The sequence below is a fragment of the Somniosus microcephalus genome, unplaced genomic scaffold (genome assembly GCF_052327205.1).
Source record: "Somniosus microcephalus isolate GS21.2 unplaced genomic scaffold, FLI_Smic_1.0 unresolved_chr5, whole genome shotgun sequence".
NCBI lineage: Eukaryota > Metazoa > Chordata > Chondrichthyes > Squaliformes > Somniosidae > Somniosus > Somniosus microcephalus.
The window spans coordinates 42,183,156-42,201,131 of NW_028225183.1; the positions used below are offsets into that span (position 1 = coordinate 42,183,156).

Here is a 17,976-nt window from a genome sequence, read left to right on the forward strand (position 1 = left end):
CAGCAAACTTTTCTTGGCCTTTAGATTCTTGCTTTCGGCTCCAATTATATTTTATTCTGTTAATGCAAAATATGTCAGTAAACTGAGTAACGAGATAACTTTATATGCATGAATGAGGGTCAGTTAGAAGGTGTTGCATGAATGACATTTTAACCGAAGGTCAGCCATGATCATATTGAATGGTGGAGCAGGCTCGAAGTGCTGAATGGCGTACTCCTGCTCCTATTTCTTATGCACTCTTGTTGACCAGTCAGTCTGCATCCCGTTGAAGTATGTTACTATCCTCCTCGTTGTGTGCTGCTTTTCTGAGTTTCGATGCCCTATATACTTCCCTCCAGTATGAAAAAGAACCCGTCACCACGACTCTCTGCTTTCTGACCCTTAGCCAATTTGGTATCCATGCTGCCCTGTCCCATTAATCCCATGAGCTATAATTTTGTGACCAGGTATGTCATGTGGTACTTTGTCAAACGCCTTTTCAAAGTCCATATACACAACATCAACCACACTACCCTCATGATGCTTCTATTTTCCTACCAAAGTGCATCGCCTTGCATTAATCGATGTTAAACTTCACTTGCCACATAACTGCGCAGTCTGTACGTTTTCTAATGTCTATTGTGAGAAGTCATATAGAGAAATGACTTTTCAATATTTGAAGCAAAGTATCAGTGTATTGAATATAAAACAATAATCCATATATATAAAAGGATTGTGGTGTCTGTCTGCGTGTCTGTCTGTCTGTCTGTCTGTCTGTGTGTATGTCCGGGCATAACTCAAAAGTTATAGAGCCTACCTACACATATGCTATAACAAAAGAAAGCTTATGATTATGGAAGTGTCATAGACGTATTTACTTTTTGGCCAGACAAACGTTGTTCGGACAGTATACAAAAAACGTTCACAAAACGGACAAAATCCACTCATTAGCTGTTGACCAATCCTACGGGGGAATCTGCTCATTAGCGTTGACTGACGTGAAGGTTGACCAATCCTCCGGGGGGAGCGCGCTGCGTCACGGGGGGCGTTTCATGGTGTGTGTGGGCGTGGCCTAATGCTTCAAACTGCCGTTCGTGCCTCACAAAATGGCAGCCACCCATCTTCACCCACAAAATCTCCCTCCGCTCTTACCTTTTACCGGGGGAGAGGCTGCTTTAAATTAGATTCACTCAGTGGCGTCTCTATTTATCTGTTTTGATGCGGCCCGAGAGACAGCGTGTGGGGGAGCAGCTGCGGTGGGGTGTTTGTTATGGATAAACTCTGCCTCTTTCCGACCATGGGCCCCAGTCCCACCCTCTGTCTCCTCCTCCTCCTTCTCGCCGCTTTCTCCCCTCTCTCCTGTGACCCCGGCCTCTCCGCTCTGCAGGATGTCACTGCCGAGCTCGTCGGGTCGGGGTCCCGGGGAACCATGGCCGCTTTCGGAGACTTCAACTCGGTGACAGGTGAGGAGGGTGTTTGTTATTCACGTTAGGTGGCGAGCCGAAGTGGGAGCTCAGCTCAGGTGACTCGGGCCGGGCCTCAGGTGCTACGCCGCCCATGGGGGCTCCGGGGCAGCGGACTGCAGCGCGAGCTCAGCTCGGGTGACTCGGGCCTGGACTCAGGCGCTACGCTGCCCACTGGGGCTCCGTGGCAGCGGGCCACAGTGGGAGCTTAGCTGCGGTGACTCAGGCCGGGCCTGAGGTGCTACGTCGTGCACGGGTGCTCTGGTCTATCTCCTTCCCTCACTCTCTCCTACTCTCTCTCTCTCTGTCTCTCGCACCTTCCCTCTCTCTCTCTCTCCTTCCCTCCCTCTCTCTCTCTCCTTCCCTCTCTCTCTCTCTCTCTCCCTCCCTCTCTCTCTCCTTCCCTCGCTCTCTCTGTCTCTCTCTCTTTCCCCCTCTCTCTCTCTCTCCTTCCCTCTCTCTCTCTGTTTCTCTCCCCTTCCCTCTCTCTCTCTCTCTCTCCTTACCACTCCCTCTCTCTCCTTCCCCGCAATGTCAATCAACAAGGCACAGGGGCAGACTTTGCACAGGCAGCGCCGGGCACTCCAGCTAGTAATTAATAAAGGTTGCCATCTAAAACAATGTGTGGTTTTGGAATTTTATCCAAAAATCTGAGGATTTATTGCAGAGAAACCTCATGGCTTCTCACTTTGTACCACTGCATTTCGAAGAAGTTGGTGAAGATATTATTTATATCAAATAACAGAATTGCCCTCCTGTATGCTTCAGCCTCACTTTGTGACTTTCGAAATCTATGTATGCATCGAACATACTAAACTCCTTCCCACCCCAGCTAATATCCGCAGCTCCTCCCCACCCCACCTAATATCCTCAGCTCTGCCCCACCACACCTAATATCCTCAGCTCCTCCCCACCCCACCAAATATCCTCAGCTCTGCCCCACCAAACCTAATATCCTCAGCGCCTCCCCACCCCACCTAATATCGTCAGCTCTGCCCCACCAAACCTAATATCCTCAGCGCCTCCCCACCCCATCTAATATCCTCAGCTCTGCCCCACCCATCTAATATCCTCAGCGCCTCCCCACCACATCTAATATCCTCAGCGCCTCCCCACCCATCTAATATCCTCAGCTCTGCCCCACCACACCTAATATCCTCAGCTCCTCCCCACCCCAACTAATATCCTCAGCTCTGCCCCACCCCACCTAATATCCTCAGCGCCTCCCCAACCCATCTAATATCCTCAGCTCTGCCCCACCACACCTAATATCCTCAGCGCCTCCCCAACCCATCTAATATCCTCATCTCTGCCCCACCCCACGTAATATCCTCAGCTCCTCCCCACCCCAACTAATATCCTCAGCTCTGCCCCACCACACCTAATATCCTCAGCTCTGCCCCACCCCATCTAATATCCTCAGCTCTGTCCCACCACACCTAATATCCTCAGTGCCTCCTCACCCCATCTAATATCCTCAGCTCTGCCCCACCCCACCTAATATCCTCAGCGCCTCCCCACCCCATCTAATGTCCTCAGCTCTGCCCCACCACACCTAATATCCTCAGCTCCTCCCCACCCCAACTAATATCCTCAGCTCCTCCCCACCCCAACTAATATCCTCAGCTCTGCCCCACCACACCTAATATCCTCAGCTCTGCCCCACCCCACCAAATATCCTCAGCTCTGACCCACCACACCTAATATCCTCAGCGCCTCCCCACCCCATCTAATATCCTCAGCTCTGCCCCACCACACCTAATATCTTCAGCGCCTCCCCACCCCACCTAATATTAGCAGCGCCTCCCCACCCCACCTAATATCCTCAGCTCTGCCCCACCACAAGTAATATCCTCAGCACCTCCCCACCCCATCTAATATCCTCAGCGCCTCCCCACCCCACCTAATATCCTCAGCTCTGCCCCACCCCACCTAATATCCTCAGCTTTGCCCCACCCCACCTAATATACTCAGCTCTGCCCCACCACACCTAATATCCTCAGCTCCTCCTCACCCCATCTAATATACTCAGCTCTGCCACACCCCATCTAATATCCTCAGCTCCTCCTCACCCCACCGAATATCCTCAGCTCCGCCCTACCACACCAATATCCTCAGCTCCTCCCAACCCCACCTAACATCCTTAGCTCCTCCCCAACGCACCTAATATCCTCAGCAGCTCCTGCACCCACCTAATATCCTCAGCTCCTCTCCACCCCACCTAATATCTTCAGCTCCTCCTGAACCCATCTAATATCCTGAACACCTCCCCACACCACCTAATATGCTCAGCTCCTCTCCGCCCTACCTAATATCCTCAGCTCATCCCCACCCAACCTATTATCCTTAGCTCCTCCCCACCCCACCTAATATCCTCAGCTGATCCCCACACCACCTAATATCCTCAGCTCCTCCCCACCCTACCTAAAATCCTCAGCTCATCCTCCACAGACCTAATATCCTCAGCTCCTCCCCATCCCAACTAATATCCTCAGCTCCTCCCCAACCCAGCTAATATCCTTAGCTACTCCTGAACCCTCTTAATATCCTCAGCTCCTCCCCATCCCAACTAATATTCTCAGCTCCTCCCCAACCCAGCTAATATCCTCAGCTCCTCCCCACCCCAACTAGTATCCTCAGCTCCTCTCCACCCCAACTAATATCCTCAGCTCCTCCCCACTAATGTTCCATCGAATCTTTTTGTGCTCAGCGGCTGCAATCTCTTTTGAGCTCGACCTTTTCTTCCACGGGCAAATTTTAAAACAACAAATATTGGAGCAACTTTTAGAAAAGCAACTTACCCAACAACGACAGCAGCAACAACCAGTTAAAATCATATATACAGTAATGAGATATTGCCACCCCACCACCTCAAATCATGAGGCAATCAGATAAGTTTCTGCAAGTTAAACATAACTTCCCTGCTTTTGAATTCTATTCCTCTAGAAATGAGCCCGTGCTTTATTTGCAATTTCATGGAGTTTTAACCTGCGTTGCTACTTCTGATGATTTGTGAATCTATACCCCGAGATACCTTTGCACCTCTACTCCATTTAGACTCTTATTTTCCAAGGAGTAGCTAGGCTCCTTAAACCTGCTACCACAATGCTCCACCTCACACTTACGGATATTGAAATTCATTTGTAATTTACATGCCCATTCTGCTATATTGTTTACGGTAGAATTAATTAAAAGCTTTTAGTTCGTCATGTACAAATTCTATTTAAATAAAAACTTGTCAGAAATGACTGGGATATAAAAGAACTGCAGAATAATAAATTAACACTTCAGCAACGTCACTCAGTTACACATCGACAAACAATCCAATAGCTCAATTTGAGCTGAATGAGGCAAATCCATTCGTGAATTTGTATTAATTTTAAGGTTTTCAACTTATTAGCCCATCCCTCTTGTCACTATAGTAAAGGCTGCACAAGCAGCAGGCGCAGTGACTTTCCCATGGCGCTGACGTGCTGTACGTCCTGATATGTAATCAGAATAATAATCACAATGCAACCAGGCAACCAACAAATATGAAGTGCTGTAGTTCTTTAGTACACAATATTAAAAATAATTGAACAAAAACTGGTATCCATATTTCCAAATTCAATCAATCCCATTAATAAACATGGTCTTGTTGAACCGACACACCCCACATGTAACATGACAGAAATGCAGAACTTATTCACAAGTGCAGAAAAACATATACACATTTTGCTTCGCTGAATTAAAAATAAAATGCAGGGAAAGCTATGATTTAACACAAATAAATATTCATCACTCCTCCTGGACAAGAGAACCATTCAGACTGACTTCGAAATATTTACTAATATGTTGATGTAAAGATGTTAATTTACAAATTTTGCTTCCAATGTTTTTTCTCTCAAACATTCTCCACAATATTAATCCCTGCTCTTATCACGAAAAGTGTTGAATTATTTTAGGTACTTCCCAAGTAAACAGCAGGAAACAAACTTTATTGTTGTCTCAATTTTCAATCTCCTAAATCAAAAATGTTACCTAATCAAAATGACAGATTAGCTGTTTAATCAAAGTATTTTGCGTGTCTTTCTCAATAAACAAGTAATGGTTTCTTCTAAAGTAGCTGCCTCCATTTTTCATACATCAATACAGAGTTCTTGTTTCTATTAACACTCCACTAATCATTTAAGAAGGAATCTATAGTTACGTTATTGCTGGGATTGTTCAGACTATAGAACGACAGACAAAATAAAATCGTTCACAATAGCAAAATACAGCGGATGCTGGAATCTGAAATATACACAGAAAAAGCTGGGAATACGCAGCAGGCCCGGCAGCATCTGTGGAGAGCGAGAGATGAACAAAGTTAAGGCTTCAGGTCTGTGGCCTGTTGTCGCAACTGGATAAAGTTAGAGATTTAACCAGATGCAGAGGCCGGATTTAACCACTGCTGCCTTCCACCATATCACAGACCATTCCCTTTGTTCCTTCCGCCCGCCCGCATTTCGCTGACTCTGCACCTGGTTAAAATCTGTAACAACTCTAACATTTTTCATTTCTGAAGAAAGGTCACAGACCTGAAACGTTCAACCTGTTTTTCTCTCTCTCCACCGATGCTGCCTGGCCTGCTGAGTATATCCAGCATTTTCTCTTTTTATATTATGTAAAATAAAATTGTTTGTGTTTTTCCCCATTTTTGGTTCTCTTCCTAAACGTCTTAATTATATTATTATAAAATCAATAAAAAGTAATAAGTTACTCCTCCAAAACCTCCACTGCTCTCCCCGAATTCAACTGCATGTTTCTGTGAAGCTACTCACTTCATTCCATTGTTGAAAATCAAATTTTGAGCAATTTCCAATTTAAAAAGTTTTAAGCAATTTAGCGCCTGCTTAAAATAATTCCGACTTCAAGACGCGCTTGAAACTTGTTTAGATGCGGGGAACACTGATGTTTGCTTGTTTCTTCCAAAATCATATTCGAAACGTAGGGGTAAAGAAGTGTTTATAACATTTATTTTTTGAGAACATTTCTTTAAAAATCTTTAAATTCTTTCTAGTCACATCGCAGCTATGACAGAAGAAGTTGCTCCAAGTTTCTCTTTCCCTCTTGAAAGCTGTCTTTAAACATGCTGCAATAATATAAAATAAACTCTAATTACAAACGGAGCTCAAATAAGAAAGTGAATAAAGTGGTTAAACTTCCTAAGAAGGCGGTGAGGTTATCTTTCCCCAGTACCATCGTGAACCATCGTCAGAGCTGGAAACAGTTGGAGATGCAACAGGTTTTAAGCAGGTGTAAAGGCAGGGAAAGTGGGGGAGCGGAGGAAGGAAATAAAGGGACAGTCTGTGCTAGGATTGAAGGCAGGAGAGATGAAATGTTGCAAATGGGGATGGCAGAATGATCAACAGCTGCGACCTGCAAAAATAAGTTCAGGGGTTATAGTCTGAAATTGATGAACTCAGTGTTGAGTCCAGAAGGCTGTAAAGTGCCTAATCGAAAGAGGAGGTGCTGTTCCTCCAGCTTGCATTGAGCTTCATTGGATCAGTGTAACAGGCCTAGGACAGACTGGCCTGTGTTGGAGTGGAGCGGCGAATTAAAGTGACAGGCGACCAGATGCTCGAGGTCACCATTACGGACGAAATGGACGTGTTCTGCAAAGTGGTATTCCCAATCTGGCTTTGGTCTCCCCAATGAAGAGGAGACCGCATCATGAGCAGTGAATACAGTATACTAAATTGGAAGAAGTACAAGTAAATCGCTGTTTCACCTGGAAGGGTTGCTTGAAGCCCTGGACAGTGGGAAGGTAGGAAGTAAAAGGGCATGTATTGCTACTCCTGCACTTACACGGGAAGGTGCCGGGCGAACGGGAAGGAGTGTTGGGGTGATAGAGGATTGGACCAGGGTGTTGTGGAGGGAGCGGCCCCTTCAGAATGCTGAAAGTGGAGGTGAGGGCAAGATGTGCTTGGCGGTGGTATCACGCTGGAAGTGGCAGAAATGGCGGAAGATTTTTGCAGGTGGCAGCTGTTGATCCTTCTGCAATCCCCATTTGCAACATTTCATCTCTCCTGCCTTCAATCCTAGCACAGACTGCCCCATTATTTCTTTGAATGTGGAGACTGGTGGGGTGAAAGCTGATGACAAGGGGAACCCTATTGTGGTTCCGCGAGGGAGGGGAAAAGGTGAGAGCAGAAGTGCGGGAAATAGAATGGACACAGTCAAGAGCCGTGTCAGCCACGGTAGAGGGGAATCCTAGGTTGAGGAAAGAGGAAGACATGTCTGAAGCACTGGAATGGAATGAGGCATCGTCAGGCCAGAAGCGGCGGAGATGGAGCAACTGGGAGAATGGAATAAAATCCTTACAGGAAGCAGGGTGGGAGGAAGTGCAGTCCAGACATCTGTGGGAGTCCGTGGGCTTATAGTGAATATAATAGAAAAATACTTCGGATATTGGACATCTTACATAACAACAAAAAACGCTGGAAATACTCAGCAGGCCAGGCAGAATATGTGGAGAGCCGAACAGAGTTAATGTTTCAGGTCTTGGACCCTTCATCAGAACTGGAGAAAGCTGGAGATGTAACAGATATTAAGCAGGTGCATGGACGGGGGAGGTGGCGTGGGTGGGAGGAATGTATTGAAGGAAAATACTGTGCTTATGTAGGAAGCGACTCATGCCCTCATTTGTTTAAAGTAATAAGCAGACAAAAACACAGGTATTTGATCAAAATGAACCCGCAGATGACCACGCACAAATAAACAACCAGAGAGGCAGACAGAGTTGGGAAACACCAGGAAATTGACAAGGAGTAAAGTGCTTTGCCATCAGAAAATTGCTGGATTTTGATGCTTGTTGAACGGCATCTCCCTAACAAATTTAGCTGATCACAGCATGGCTATCAATCAATTCATTGCCAGTGTGAAAAATGCAACTCTTGATACTTAGCAACGTGTGCAAGACTGGAATGAGAGAGTGCCTGGGCCGTGGTCAGTGATAGCTTATCCTGAGCATCAAGATATTCATTAGGCCTGAGCCCTTGCTGCGTAAGAAAATTCTCCTCATCTCCCCTCTGGGCCTTTTGCCAGTTATGTCCTTCGGTTACCGACCCTCCTGCCACTGCAAACGGTTTCTCCTTATTTATTCTTTCAATGCACCTTGCAATTATGAAAAACTCTATTAAATTTCTTCTTAAACTTCTGAGGAAAGCAATCTCAGCTTCTCCAGTCTCTCAACATAACTGAAGTCCTTCACCCCTCGGACCACTCTGTGAGACGTGAAACCGAGGCTCTCGCTCTCTGTGTGTCTCTCTCTATCTTTGTCTCTGTCTCTCTCTTTGTCTCTGTATACATTTCTGAGGGGGATTGACAGGGTAGATGCAGGAAGGATGCTTCCCCTCTTGGGGGAATCTAGAACTAGGGGGCAAAGATTCAGGCTAAGGGGTCGTCCATTTAAAACGGAGGAATTTCTTCTCTCAGAGGGTCGTGAATCTTTGGTAATCTCTAACCCAGAGAGCTGTGGAGGCGGAGTCATTGGATATAATCAAGTCGGAGATTGACAAATATTTGAGCTGCATAGAAACGTAGAAGATAGGATCAGGAGAAGTCCATTCGGCCCCTCGAGCCTGCTCCTCTGATCAATGCGGTCATGGCTGATCATCCAGATTCAGCATTCTGTCCCTGCTTTCTCCCCATATCCCTTGATCCCCTTATCCTTAAGAAATATTTCTAACGCCTTCTTGAATGTATTTAATGAATTGGCCTCAACTGTCTTCTGTGGTAGAGAATTCCACAGGTTCACCACTCTGGGTGAAGCAATTCCTCCTAATCTCAGCCCTAAATGGCTTACCCCTTATCCTTAGACAGTGACCCCTGGTTCTGGACTCCCGCACCATCGGGAACAGCCTTCCTGCATCTAATATGTCTAGTCCTGTTAGAATTTTATAAGTTTCAATGAGATCCCCTCTCATTCTTATAAACTCCAGCGAATATAAGACTAATCAATCCAATCTCTCTTCATACGTCATTCCTGCCATTCCAGGTATCAATCTGGTGAATCTTCGCTGCACTCCCTCCAGGGCAAGATCATCCTTCGTCAGATAAGGCGACCAAAGCTGCACACAATACTCAAGGTATGGTTTCACCAAGGCCCTGTAGAATTCCATCAACACATTCTTGTTCCTGTACACGAATGTTCTCGCTGTGAAGGACAGCATACCATTTGCCTTCTTAACCGCCCGCTGCACCTGCATGCTTGCCTTCAGCGACTGGTGAACAAGGACACCCACGTCTCGCTGCACTTCCCCTTTTCCCAATCTATTGCCGTTCAGTTAATAATCTGCCTTCCTGTTTTTGCCACCAAAGTGGATAACCTCGCATTTATTTACATTATACTGCATCTCCCATGCATCTGCCCAATCGCCCAACCTATCCAAATCGTACACGCCCACCCAGCTTTGTGTCGTCTGCAAACTTGCTGATATTACATCTAGTTCCCCCGTCTAGATCATTAGTATATATTGTGAATAACTGGGGTCCTAGCCCCGATCCCTCTGCTACCCCACTAGTCAGTGCCGTCAACTCGGAAAAAGACCCATTTATTCTAAATCTTTGCTTCCTGTCTGCCAACCAGTTTTCTATCCAAGTCAGTACATTACCCCCAATCCCATGTGCTTTAACTTTGCATGCTAGTCTCTTATGCAGGACCTTTTCGAAGGCCTTCTGAAATTCCAAATACACCACATCCATTTGTTCTCCCTTTTCTATTCTACCAGTTACATCTTCAAATAATTCCAGTAGATTAGTCAAGCACGATTTACCTTGTGTAAAACCATTTTGACTTTGTCCAACATAACAACAGAAAATGCTGGAAAAATCAGCAGGCCAGGCAACATCCTTGGAGAGAAAATAGAGTCTACGTTGAAAATAGACCAGAAACGTTGACACTATTTTCTCTCCACGGATGTTGCCTGGCCTGCTGAGCTTTTCCAGCATTTCCTGTTGTTATTGCGGATTTCCAGCATCTGCAGCATTTTGCTTTTGACTTTGTCCGATCCTGTCATTGTTTTCCAAGTGCTGTGCTATTACATCTTTTATAATGGACAATAGCATTTTCCCCACTACCGATGTCATGCTTACCGGCCTATAATGCCCCGTTTTTGCTCTACCACCTTTTTTAAATAGTGGTGTTACATTACCTTCCCTCCAATCCATGGGAATTGTTCCAGAATTTATAGAATTTTGGAAGATGACCAGCATTGCATCTATTCTTTCTAGGGCCACTTCCTTAAGTACCCTAGGATGTAGATTATCAGGCGCTGAGGATTTATCGGCCCTCAATCCCGTCAATTTCCCTAACACCATTTCCCTACAAATACTGATTTCATTCAGTTCCTCCCTTTCATTAAACCTTATGTTCCCCGACATCTCTGGGAGTTTATTCGTGTCCTCCTTTGTGAAGACAGAACCAAAGTATGGATTTAATTTGTCTGCCATGTCTTTGTTCCCCATTATAAATTCCCCTGTTTCTGAATGCAAGGGACCTGCGCTTCACTTTAACAATCTCTTTCTATTCACATATCTATAGATGCTTTTACTGTCCGTTTTTATGTTCCCTGATAGCTTACTCTCATACTCTATATTCCCCCTCTTAATTAATACCTTTGTCCTCCTTTGCTGGATCCTAAACATAGAAAGATAGAAACATAGAAGATAGGAGCAGGAGTCGGCCATTCAGCCCCTCGAGCCTGCTCCACCATTCAATGAAATCATGGCTGATCATCCAAATTCAGTACCCTGTCCCTGCCTTCTCCCCATATCCCTTGATCCCATTGGCCTGAAGAAATAGATCTAACTCCTACTTGAACATATTTAATGAATTTGCCTCCACTGCCTTCTGGTGTAGAGAATTCCACAGGTTCACCATACTGTGGCTTACCCCTTATCCTTAAACTCTGACACCTGGGTCTGGACTCGCTGGCCATCTGGAACATCCTTCCTGCATCTAGTCTGTCTAGTCCTGTTAGAATATTATAAGTTTCAATGAGACCCCCTCTCATTCTTCTAAACTCCAGCGAGTAAAAGCCCAGTCGACACAACCTCTCCTCATACATCATTCCTGCCATCCCAGGTATCAGTCTGGGAAACTGCTCCCAATCGTCAGATAGCAAAATTTTCTATAGTTATATAAAAAGAAAAAGGGTGGCTAAAGTAAATGTTGGTCCCTTAGAGAATGAGACTGGGAAATTAAAGCTGGGAAACATGGATATGGCAAAAAAGCTGAACAATTATTTTGTATCAGTCTTTACGGCGGAGGACACTAAGAATATCCCAACACTGGACAAACAGTGGGCTCTAGGGGGGGGGAGGAGAAGCTAAATACGATTAAAATCACTAAGGAAGTGGTACTTGGTAAAATAATGGGACTCAAGGCGGATAAATCCCGTGGACCTGATGGTTTACATCCTAGGGTCTTGAGGGAAGTGGCGGTAGGGATTGTGGATGCATTGGTAATAATTTTCCAAAACTCCCTGGACTCAGCAAAGGTCCCAGCAGATTGGAAAACTGCTAATGCAACACCCTTATTTAAAAAAGGTAGTAGGCAGAAGGCTGAAAACTACAGACCTGTTAGCCTAACATCTGTGGTTTGTAAAATTTTAGAGTCCATTATTAAGGAGACAGTAACGGGACATTTGGATAAACATAATTTAATAGGACAAAGTCAGCATGGTTTTATGAAGGGGAAGTCATGTTTGACAAATTTGCTTGTGTACTTTGAGGAACTAACATACAGGGTGGATAAAGGGGGACCAGTGGATGTATTGTATTTAGACTTCCAAAAGGCATTTGACAAGGTGCCACACAAAAGATTATTACTCAAGATAAAAAATCATGGGATTAGGGGTAATATTCTGGCATGGGTGCAGGATTGGCTATCTAACAGAAAGCAGAGAGTTAGGATAAATGGTTCGTTCTCAGACTGGCAATCAGTAACTATTGGTGTCCCGCAGGGGCCAGTGCTGGGTCCCCAACACTTTGCAATCTATATTAATGATTTGGAGGAGGGGACCGAGTGTAACATATCAAAGTTTGCAGATGATACAAAGATGGGAAGGAAAGTAGTGAATGAGGAGGACATAAAAAACCTGCAAAGGGAGATAGACAGGCTACGTTAGTGGGCAGCGATTTGCCAGATGGAATACAATCCTGGAAAGTGTGAGGTTATGCACTTTGGCAGAAAAAAATCATAGAGCAAGTTATTATCTTAATGGCAAGAAACTGGAAAGTACTGTAATACAAAGGGATCTGGGGGTCCTGGTGCACGAAACACAAAAAGTTAGTATGCAGGTGTAGCAAGTGATCAAGAAGGCCAATGGAATGTTGGTTTTTATTGCTTGGGGGACAGAATATAAAAACAGGGAGCTATTGTTGCAGTTGTACAAGGTATTGGTGAGCCCGCACCTGGAATACTGCATACTGTTTTGTTGTCCATACTTAAGAAAATACATACTTGCTCTCGAGTCAGTACAAAGAAGGTTCACTCGGTTAATCCCAGGGATCAGGGGCTGGTCATATGAGAGAGGTTGAGTAGATTGGGACACTACTCAATGGAGTTCAGAAGAATGAGAGGCGATCTTATTGAAATATATAAGATTGTGAAGGGGCTTGATCGGGTGGATGTGGTGAGGATGTTCCCAATGATGGCTGAAACTAGAACTAGGGGGCATAATCTTAGACTAAGGGGCTGCTCTTTCAAACTGAGATGAGGAGAAACTTCTTCAATCAGAGGGTAGTAGGTCTGTGGAATTTGCTGCCCCAGAAAGCTGTGGAAGCTACATATTTAAATAAATTTAAAACAGAAATAGACAGTTTCTTAGAATTAACGGGAATTAGGTGTTACGGGGAGCCGGCAGGAAATTGAACATGAGTCTATGTTCGGAACGGTCATGGCCCTGTGGGTAAAGGAGCGGGCTCAGTGGCCATGTAGCCTGGTTCTGCTCCTACTTCTTATGTTCTAATTATGTGTTAGATTGCAGGAGATGGTTCTATTCCTGTTCCTGGCTGGGGTGGAAATCAACTTTTACAGAATGTAAGTACTGTAGAAAATATAGGGACGAGTTGCGATCGCCCAGATGGGTCGGAGAGGAATTCCCAGATTTTTATCTCCCAAATTGGCCATTGGGTTTTTTTATCAGGTTTTTCGCCTCTCCCAGGAGATCACATGGGTTCGGGAGGGATGTAGAGTAACAGTAGATTTGAGGTTAGGATCAGATCAGCCATGATCTATTGAATGCTGGAGCAGGCTCGAGGGGCCGATTAGCCTACTCCTGCTCCTATTTCTTATGTTCTTTTGTTTGCTGCTTTATCTGTCCAATTGATATGTCCTCTCCTTGGAACTTATGCTATCATTAATTTCCCTTGTTAGCCAATGTTGAGGGAGTCAAGGGTTATGGGGTGCGGACGTTGAGCCGAAGATCTGATCAGCCATGATCTTATTGAATAGCGGGGCATGCTGGAGTGTCCGAATGGCATACTCCTGCTCCAATTTCTTCTGTACTTATTTTTATTTCTGTCCCTTCTGCCACTTTGTCCCTCTGTTCCCAGGTCGATTATTGCTCTGACAGATTCTGCATCTTTCAGTTCCTCGCTAGCATAGTGGTGAGTATCCCCGCCTGTCATGATAACTTATCCTGAGCAGTAAGAAAAACATTACGCCTGAGCCCTTGCTGCGTAAGCCAATTCTCCCCATACTGATTATTTTGCTGGTTATCTTCAATCGGTGTCCTCTGGTTACCGTCACTCCTGCCACTGGCAAGCGTTTCTCCTTATTGCCTCTATCTAATCCCCTTGTAATTTTGAAGGCCTCTTATTAAATTTCCTCTTAACTTCTGAGGAAAACAATCCCAGACTCTCAACATAACTAAAGTCCCTTAAATCTCGGGCCAATCAGCAAGACGTCAAACTGAGGGTCTCGCTCTGTATGTCTATTTTTGTCTACCTCTTTGTCCCTGTCTCTCTCTGTATAGGATTCTGAGGATGCTTGACAGGATAGATGCAGGGAGGATATTTCTCCTCCTGGGGGAATCGATAACTTGGGGGCAGAGCTCAGAATCAGTGGTCGCCCAATTAAAACAGAGATGAGGAGGAATTTCTTCTCTCAGAGTGTAGTGAAACTTTGGAATCCACTACCCCAGAGAGCTGTGCAGGCTGAGTCATTGAATATAATCAAGGCGGAGACAGACATATGCTTGAGATACAGTGGAGTCACGGGTTATGTGGAGTGGGCGGAAAAGTGGCGTTGATTCGAAGATCTGATCAGCCATGATCTTATTGAATGGCGGGGCAGGCTCGAGGGGCCGAATGGCACACCCCTGCTACAATTTCTTCTGTTCTTATTCTTATCTCTGTCCCTTCTGCCTCTTTGTCCCTCTGTTCACAGGTCGATTTTTGCTCTGACAGATTCGGTATGTTTTAGTTCCTCGTTAGTATAACGGTGAGTATCCCTGCCTGTAATGTGGAGACAGGGGTTCATCCCCCAAATTTAATCCTTTGGGCAGCTCCTTAAAATGCTCCTGGGAGAAGTTGAACAGGACAAAATGAACTAAAATAATTTAAAATATGTACTGGCATAAGAAGAACTGTATAACAATTCCCCCATATTAAATTTCCTCCTAACCGTCGGAGGAAAACAATCCCAGACTCTCAACATAACTGAAGTCCCTTATCCCTCGGACCACTCTGCAAGACGTCAAACTGAGTGTCTCGCTCTGTATGTCTATCTTTGTCACCCTCTTTGTCCTGATCTCTCTCTGTATAGGATTCCGAGGGTGCTTGACAGGATAGATGCAGGGAGGATGTTTCCCCTCCTGGGGGAATCTACAACTAGGGGGCAAAGCTTCAGGATATCCGGTCGATTTTTGCTCTGACAGGTTCGGCACCTTTCAGTTCCTCGTTAGTATAGTGGTGAGTATCCCCGCCTGTCACGCGGGAGACCGGGGTTCAATTCCCCGACGGGGAGAATTTTTAACATCCCCAATTTTAAACCTTTGGGCAGCTCCTTAAAAAGACCCTGGGAAAAGTTGAATAGAACAAAATGAACGAAAATAATTTTAAAATATGTACATGACGAAATGTATAACAACTCCCTGCACCAGTTCCTCGTTAGTAGAGTGTTCTCCTTCTGTTTGCCTGTTGTGTGGGGCACTGAGGAGGGAGAGAGAAAATGAGATAACAGCGGGAGAAAGCACGACTGCTCTTTCAAAGAGACAGCACAGGCACGATTGGCCGAATGGCCTCCCACCGTGCTGCCAGCCTCCATGAATGCATGACACTGAGGTGGATATCTGAGACATACCCACACAAAGAGAGCACATACGGGTATTTTGTGTGTGTTTGCTGCTTTGTCTCAAGCACTGCATAACCATTTCCTCGACAATGTCGTGGATATTATGATGTTCAGTTTTCACTTCCCCGACGGCTTCTCTCTGACTTTATGCCTCTGTCTCTGAGAAAAGCATAGAAGGAAATATATGGCAAATGGACGCCTTCCCGCACTTGATGCTGTGGTTTAGTGAACATGTCCTTTGTGTTCTCGTCTAAAAGATGTCATCTTGTACGAAAAGTTTGCCTGGCGTGAAAGTGATCTGAATTTCAAAGCAGCAAGGAGGAAAGTCTGCGTTGCTCTGCTTGCTGGCATGCAGCTTTATGCAGCTTACCTGGTGGTCTAGTGGTTAAGAATCAGCGCTTTCACCACCACGGTCCGGGTTCGATTCCCGGTCAGGGAACAGTGCGTTTTGAGGCTGCTGAAATGCCTCCAATCAATGCACCCGCGCGAAGCAATGCCTGCTCCTGATCAACCTTTGCAATTTCAACACTGCTGCTGCCTCAACAGGTACACAATGCACTTCCTTGCCTTCTGTAAAATGCCGGCTGTTTCAAAGTCAGCAGGAAATTACATTTGGAACGAGACAATTTAAACGTGTACATGTCCACATTTAACTGCAGCTGACAGTGTCAGAACAGTCACGGTTATTATCAAGCTTCCATGTATTTTCTTGTAGGCTGCACCCCCCTAACAAACTTAGCTTATCACAGCACGGCTATCAATCAACTCAACGCCAGTGTGAAGAATGCAACATTTGAAAGTTAGCAACGTGTGCAAGACTTTAGTGAGAGAGAGTTGGGCCGTGATAACATTTCTAAGCAGTAAGATATTCAGTAGGCCTGAGCCCTTGCTGCGTAATACAATTCTCCCCATACTGATTCTGTTATCTTCAATTGGTCTCCTCTGGTTACCGTCATACCTGCCACTGGCAAGCGTTTCTCCTTATTACCTCAAACAAATCCCCTTGTAATTTTGAAAGCCTCTTATTAAATTTCCCCTTAACCGTCTGAAGAAAACAATCACAAACTCTCAACATAGTTAAAGTTCCTTATCCCTCGGACCACTCTGCAAGACGTCAAACTGAGTGTCTCGCTCTGTATGTCTATCTTTGTCTCCCTCTTTGTCCCTGTCTCTCTATGTATAGGATTCTGAGGGTGCTTGACAGGATAGATGCAGGGAGGATGTTTCCCCTCCTGGGGGAATCTACAACTAGGGGGCAAAGCTTCAGGATATCCGGTCGCCCATTTAAAACGGAGATGAGGAGGAATTTCTTCTCTCAGAATGTCGTGAATCTTTGGAATCCTCTACCCCAGAGAGCTGTGGAGGCGGAGTCATTGAATATATTCAAGGTGGAGACAGACATATATTTGAGCTACAGTGGAGTCAAGGGTTATGGGGAGCGGGCAGGAAAGTGGCGTTGAGTAGAAGAACTGATCAGCCATGATCTTATTGAATGGCGGGGCAGGCTCGAGGGGCCGAATGGCCCACTCCTGCTCCTATTCCTTCTGTTCTTATTCTTATTTCTGTCCCTTCAGCCTCTGTCCCTCTGTCCACAGGTCGATTTTTGCTCTGACAGGTTCGGCACCTTTCAGTTCCTCGTTAGTATAGTGGTGAGTATCCCCGCCTGTCACGCGGGAGACCGGGGTTCAATTCCCCGACGGGGAGAATTTTTAACATCCCCAATTTTAAACCTTTGGGCAGCTCCTTAAAAAGACCCTGGGAAAAGTTGAATAGAAAAAAATGAACAAAAATAATTTTAAAATATGTACATGACGAAATTTATAACAACTCCCTGCACCAGTTCCTCGTTAGTAGAGTGTTCTCCTTCTGTTTGCCTGTTGTGTGGGGCACTGAGGAGGGAGAGAGAAAATGAGATAACAGCGGATGAAAGCACGACTGCTCTTTCAAAGAGACAGCACAGGCACGATTGGCCGAATGTCCTCCCACCGTGCTGCCAGCCTCCATGAATGCATGACACTGAGATGGATATCTGAGACATACCCACACAAAGAGAGCACATACGGGTATTTTGTGTGTGTTTGCTGCTTTGTCTCAAGCACTGCATAACCATTTCCTGGACAATGTCGTGGATATTATGATGTTCAGTTTTCACTTCCCCGACGGCTTCTCTCTGACTTTATGCCTCTGTCTCTGAGAAAAGCATAGAAGGAA

General features: G+C 45.4%; 2 non-coding genes across 2 annotated transcripts; both read left to right on the forward strand.

The window, feature by feature from the left end:
• The first annotated feature begins 15,366 nt into the window (after nt 1-15,366).
• trnad-guc (transfer RNA aspartic acid (anticodon GUC)) lies at nt 15,367-15,438 on the forward strand. Its single transcript has one exon. It is a non-coding gene; the product is annotated as a tRNA-Asp (tRNA).
• A 1,959-nt stretch (nt 15,439-17,397) lies between these two features.
• Nucleotides 17,398-17,469, forward strand: trnad-guc (transfer RNA aspartic acid (anticodon GUC)). The gene has a single exon. It is a non-coding gene; the product is annotated as a tRNA-Asp (tRNA).
• The last annotated feature ends 507 nt before the right edge of the window (nt 17,470-17,976 follow it).